Source organism: Arachis ipaensis, chromosome B5 (genome assembly GCF_059453495.1).
Source record: "Arachis ipaensis isolate K30076 ecotype BB chromosome B5, ASM5945349v1, whole genome shotgun sequence".
In the NCBI taxonomy this organism is placed as follows: domain Eukaryota; kingdom Viridiplantae; phylum Streptophyta; class Magnoliopsida; order Fabales; family Fabaceae; genus Arachis; species Arachis ipaensis.
Genome location: NC_142440.1, coordinates 59,113,262 through 59,120,040, shown reverse-complemented (window position 1 = coordinate 59,120,040; position 6,779 = coordinate 59,113,262). Strand labels below are relative to the sequence as shown.

Below are 6,779 nucleotides of genomic sequence, written 5' to 3'. Positions count from 1 at the left end.
ATTTTGCCATCCATTCAGACTTTCGGAAATCATGTTGACTTGCTGAGTCAACACTTTGTTCTGAGCCAATATGGCATTCAGAACATCAATTTCAAGAACTCCCTTCTTCTGAGGTGTCCCATTATTCACGGAATTTCTCTCAGAAGTATACATGAATTGATTATTTGCAACCATGTCAATAAGTTCTTGAGCTTCTGCAGGCATTTTCTAATGGATCCACCTGCAGAATGGTCCAGTGACATCTTGGAGAACTCAGACAGACCATAATAGAATATATCCAGAATGGTCTATTCTGAAAGCATGTCAGGAGGACACCTTTTGGTCATCTACTTGTATCTTTCCCAAGCTTCATAGAGGGATTCACCATCTTTTTGCTTGAAGGTCTGAACATCCACTCTAAGCTTGCTCAGCTTTTGAGGAGGAAAGAACTTAGCCAAGAAGGTTGTGACCAGCTTATCCCAGGAGTCCAGGCTATCCTTAGGTTATGAGTCTAACCATGTTCTAGCTCTGTCTCTTACAGCAAAAGGAAAAAGCATGAGCCTGTAGACTTCAGGATCTACTCCATTTGTCTTTACAGTCTCACATATCTGCAAAAACTCAGTTAACAACTGATAGGGATCTTCTGATGAAAGTCCATGGAATTTGCAGTTCTGTTGCATTAGAGCAACTAATTGAGGTTTCAGCTCAAAATTGTTTGCTCCAATGGTAGGAATTGAGATACTTCTTCCATCAAACTTGGAAGAAGGTGTAGTATAATCACCAAGCATTCTCCTTGCATTATTGTTGTTAGGTTTGGCTGCCATCTCCTTTTCTTGTTCGAAAATTTCAGTAAGGTTGTCTCTGGATTGTTGTAATTTAGCTTCTCTTAGTTTTCTCTTCAGAGTCCTTTCAGGTTCTGGATCAGCTTCAACAAGAATGCCTTTTTCTTTGTTCCTGCTCATATGAAAGAAAAGAGAACAAGAAAAGAAGAGAAATCCTCTATGTCACAGTAAAGAGGTTCCTTATTGTTAGTAGAAGAAGAAAGAGAATAAGAGTGAAGAAGAATGGATAATCCAAATACAAGGGTGAGGATAGAAGCAGAGATATGAGATGAAGAGAAGTGTTAGTAAGTAATTAAATAAATAGAAGAAGATGAGAGAGAGGGAATTTCGAAAATTAATTCAAATAATAAAATAAAATTTAAAGTTAACTTTTGAAAAATGAAAATTGAAATTAAATTAAATTAAAATTTAAACAATTAGTTAATTAAAATTGAATTTTGAAAAGAGGGAAGGGATTTTCGAAAATTAGAGAGAGAAAATTTGTTAGGTATTTTTGAAAAAGATAAGAATCAAACAAAAAGATAATTAGTTAGTTGAAAAAGATTTGAAAATCAATTTTGAAAAGATAAGAAGATAAGAAGTTAGAAAAGATATTTTAAAATCAAATTGTTGCAAAAGATAGAATTTTGAAAAAGATATGATATAAAAGATATGATAAAAAGATATAATTAAAAAGATTTAATTTTTAAAATTAAAATTGATTACTTGACTGACAAGAAACTAAAAGATAAGATTCTAGAATTTTAAAGATTGAAACTTTCTTAACAAGAAAGTAACAAACTTCAAATTTTTGAACCAATCACATTACTTGTTAGTTAAGTTTCAAAAATTTTGAAATAAAATTAAGAAAAAGATTTTGAAAATAATTTTTGAAATTTTCGAAAATCATAAAAAAAATGAAAAAGATTTGATTTTTGAAAAAGTTTTGAAAAAGATAAGATTTTTAAAATTGAAATTTTGACTTAACTAACAGGAAACAACTTATTTTTAAAATTTTTGACTAAGTCAATCCAAAATTTCGAAATTTTGAGAGAAAAAAGGATAAGATATATTTTTAATTTTTTTTTTGAATTTTTAATGATGAAAGAGAAAAACAACAAAAAGACCCAAAACATGAAAATTTTGGATCGAAACCAATGATACATGCAAGAACACTATGACTGTCAAGATGAACACCAAGAACACTTTGAAGATTATGATGAACATCAAGAACATATTTTTGAAAAATTTTTGATGCAAAGAAAACATGCAAGACACCAAACTTAGAAATCTTTAATGCTTAGACACCATGAATGCAAAAATGCACATGAAAAACAACAAAAGATACAAAACCAGAAAATATCAAGATCAAACAAGAAGACTTACCAAGAACAACTTGAAGATCATGAAGAACACTATGAATGCATGAATTTTCGAAAAATACATAAATTTTTAGAAAAATGCAATTGACACCAAACTAAAAAAATTGACTTAAGACTCAAACAAGAAACACAAAATATGTTTTATTTTTATGATTTTATTATTTTTTTGGATTTTTGTTTATTATTTTTTTTTCGAAAACATATAGGAAAAAGGAAGTAATGAATTCAAAGTCCTCAATCAAGATTCCAGGAATCATACCAGGTTAGTCTAAAGCTTGATGGCCAGCCAAGCTTCAACATACCATTTTGAAACTTTAGAATTCATTCTTAAAAATTTAGAATGACTTTTGAAAACAAAAGGAATAATTTTTGAAATATTTTTGAAAAATTTTTGAAAATAAAACAAAAGTAAATTACCTAATCTGAGCAACAAGATGAACCGTCAGTTGTCCAAACTCGAACAATCCCTGGCAACGGCGCCAAAAACTTGGTACGCGAAATTGTGATCATTCATTCCTTGGTAACGGCGCTAAAAACTTAATACGCACGTTCGTAATATTAGCTCTTTGTCACAACTTCGCACAACTAACCAGCAAGTGCACTGGGTCGTCCAAGTAATAAACCTTACGTGAGTAAGGGTCGATCCCACGGAGATTGTTGGTATGAAGTAAGCTATGGTCATCTTGTAAATCTCAGTCAGGCGAAATCATATGGTTATGGGAGATTAGATAATTAATAAAGCATAAAATAAAGATAGATATACTTATGTAAATCATTAGTAGGAATTTCAGATAAGCGTATGGAGGTACTGTTGCTGTCGAATCTCTGCTTTCCTACTGCCTTCCTTCAATCCTTCTTACTTCTTTCCATGGCAAGCTGTATGTTGGGCATTACCGTTGTCAATGGCTACATCCTGTCCTCTCTGTGAAAATGGTCCAAATGCTCTGTCACAGCACGGCTAATCATCTGTCGGTTCTCGATCATACTGGAATAGGATCCATTGATCCTTTTGCGTCTGTCACTACGCCCAGCACTCGCGAGTTTGAAGCTCGTCACAGCCATCCCTTCCCAGATCCTACTCGGAATACCACAGACAAGATTTAGACTTTCCGGATCTCAAGAATGGCCGTCCAAGGGTTCTAACTTATACCACGAAGATTCTAATATCTCGGACTCGGTCTCTTGTATTAGATATCTAAGAGATACCCATTCAATCTAAGGTAGAACGGAAGTGGTTGTCAGGCACGCATTCATAGGTTGGGAATGATGATGACTGTCACGATCATCACATTCATATTGAAGTACGAATGAATATCTTAGAAGTGGAATAAGCTTGAATTGAATAGAAAAACAGTAGTACTTTGCATTAATTCATGAGGAACAGCAGAGCTCCACACCTTAATCTATGGAGTGTAGAAACTCTACCGTTGAAAATACATAATTAAAAGGTCCAGGCATGGCCGAGAGGCCAGCCTCCATGATCTAAGAACTAAACGTCCAGAGATATCTAATACAATAGTAAAATGTCCTATATATACTAGACTAGCTACTAGGGTTTACAGAAGTAAGTAATTGATGCAGAAATCCACTTCCGGGGCCCACTTTGGTGTGTGCTTGGGCTGAGCTTGAACTTTACACGTGCAGAGGCTTCTTTTGGAGTTGAACGCCAAGTTGTAACGCGTTTTTGGTGTTCAACTCTGGTTCGTGACGTGTTTCTGGCGTTTGACTCCAGAATGCAGCGTAGAACTGGCGTTGAACGCCAGTTTGCGTCGTCTAATCTCGAATAAAGAATGAACTATTATATATTGCTGGAAAGATCTGGATGTCTACTTTCCAATGCCCTTGAGAGCACGCCATTTGGAGTTTTGTAGCTCCAGAAAATCTATTTCGAGTGCAGGGAGGTTAGAATCCAACAGCATCAGCAGTCCTTTGTCAGCCTTTTTTCAGAGTTTTGCTCAGGTCCTTCAATTTCAGCCAGAATTTACCTAAAATCAAAGAAAAACACACAAACTCATAGTAAAGTTCAGAAATGTGAATTTAGCATAAAAACTAATAAAAACATCCCTAAAAGTAACTAGATCCTACTGAAAACATACTAAAAACAATGCCAAAAAGTGTATAAATTATCCGCTCATCACTTCTCCCATAGAAGTCGGGAGTAAGTGCAGTAAAGTCACCAAGCACCTTCCTTGCATTGTTGGCATTGTTGTTGTTTTCGGCTGTCATGGCTTCTTCTTGTTTGAAAATTTCTGTTAGGTCCGCATTGTTGATCGATAACACTATCTGAATTCTGAGTTCCTATAGATGCCAATCATTCTGAACTTCAAAGGATAAAGTGAGATGCCAAAACTGTTCAGAAGCAAAAAGCTAAAAGCCCTGCTCAACTAATTAAGACTAATCTTCATAGATGTTTTTGGAATTCATTGCATATTCTCTTCTTTTTATCCTATTTGACTTTTAATTGCTTGGGGACAAGCAATAATTTAAGTTTGGTGTTGTGGTGAGCGGATAATTTATACGCTTTTTGGCATTGTTTTTAGTATGTTTTTAGTATATTTTAGTTAGTTTTATTATATTTTTATTAGTTTTTAAATAAAAATCACTTTTCTGGACTTTACTATGAGTTTGTGTGTTTTTCTGTGATTTCAGATTATTTCTGGCTGAAATTGAGGGACCTGAGCAAAAATCTTATTCAAAGGCTAAAAAAGGACTGCAGATGCTGTTGGATTCTGACCTCCCTGTACTCGAAGTGGATATTTGGAGCTACAGAAGCCCAATTGGCACGCTCTCAATTGCGTTGGAAAGTAGACATCCTGGGCTTTCCAGCAATATATAATAGTCCATACCTTGCCCGAGATTTGATGGCCCAAACAGGCGTTCCAAGCCAGCTTAAGAATTTTGGCGTCAAAACGCCAGAACTAGCACAAAAGCTGGAGTTAAAGGCCCAAACTGGCATAAAAGCTGGCGTTTAACTCCAAGAAAAGTCTCTACACATGGAAGCTTCAATGCTCAGCCCAAGCACACACCAAGGGAGCCCGGAAGAAGATTTCTGCATTAATTACTTATTTCTGTAAACCCTAGGCTACTAGTTCTCTATAAATAGGACCTTTTACTATTGTATTTTCATCTTTGAATCATGTTTTGATGATTGAACCCTCTTTGGGAGGCTGGCCATTCGGCCATGCCTAGACCTTGTTCTTATGTATTTTCAACGGTGGAGTTTCTACACACCATAGATTAAGGTGTGGAGCTCTGCTGTTCTTTATGAATTAATACAATTACGATTGTTCTTCTATTCAATTCACGCCTACTTCTTTTCTAAGATATTCATTCGTTCTTCAACTTGATGAATGTGATGATCCGTGACACTCATCATCATTCTCGCCTATGAACATGTGCCTGACAACCACCTCTGTTCTACTAGCAATGGCTTGAATGTGTATCTCCTGGGTTTCTAATCTAAGATTGGAACCTTCGTGGTATAGGCTAGAATTATTGGCGGTCATTCTTGAGATCCAGAAAGTCTAAACCTTGTCTGTGGTATTCCGAGTAGGATCTAGGAAGGGATGACTGTGACGAGCTTCAAACTCGCGATTGTTGGGCGTGTGACAGACGCAAAAGGATCAATGGATCCTATTCCAACATGATCGAGAACCGACAGATGATTAGCTGTGAGGTGACAGCGCATTTGGAACATTTTCACTGAGAGGACGGGAAGTAGCTGACGTCGGGATTTTTGCCAGTAAAGAATTTCATAAAACAGTCGCGTTATAGATATAGCCTCTAAACCGACAGAAATTCCCTCGTACAAACGTTTGGGTGTCACAAGTAACAAACCCCTTTGAAATTGATAACCGAGTATTTAAACCTCGGGTCGTCTTCTCAAGGAATTGCAGGGAGGTATGTTCTTATTATTGGTTATGAGTTATAAATTGGGGTTTATTAGGAGGTAAGGCGGGAATATATTGAATGACAAGTAAAATAAAATAATAACAATAAAATCTCTTGGCAAGGTATGGAGAACTGGAAGTCCTATCCTTATCAATTGCGATGAGAATTGGGTTTTAATCCCACTTTGTTAACTTCTAACTATGAAGGTAAATCAAGTGGATTAATTAGCTTAACCCTCAGGTCCTAGTCAATTCCTATGGAAAGACTAGAGTTATTGGAGTAACTCCCAATTTCAACCACTACTTTATTTGACAGCTCAAGCGTTACCAATAATTCAACCAAAGCCAAAAGGGAAAAATCTGAATTATTTAAATAAAGGAAAGCAATCATAGATCTGAAAATACCTCAAATTAGCACTAATAAAGATAGCAATTGTAACATGGAAGAGTTCATAAATTAAATTAGAAAAATAAATAAAAGGAACATTGAACCTGTGATCGCAAAAGATGAAATAATCATGAAGTGAAAAGAATCCTAATTCTAAATCCTAAGAGAGAGGAGAGAACCTCTCTCTCTAAAAACTACATCTACTCCTAAAATTGTGAATATGTTTATAGCCTCTAATCTGTATTTTTCGGGCCGCAAACTGGGTCAGAAACAGCCCAGAATTCGCTGGTTTCGAATTTTGCCACGCTAGTTTTTCGTC

At 35.6% G+C, this 6,779-nt stretch overlaps 1 non-coding gene across 1 annotated transcript; it reads left to right on the top strand.

Moving 5' to 3' along the window:
- Nucleotides 1–296: 296 nt before the first annotated feature.
- On the top strand, nt 297–404 carry LOC148564332 (small nucleolar RNA R71). Its single transcript, XR_015883862.1, has one exon. It is a non-coding gene; the product is annotated as a small nucleolar RNA R71 (small nucleolar RNA).
- The last annotated feature ends 6,375 nt before the right edge of the window (nt 405–6,779 follow it).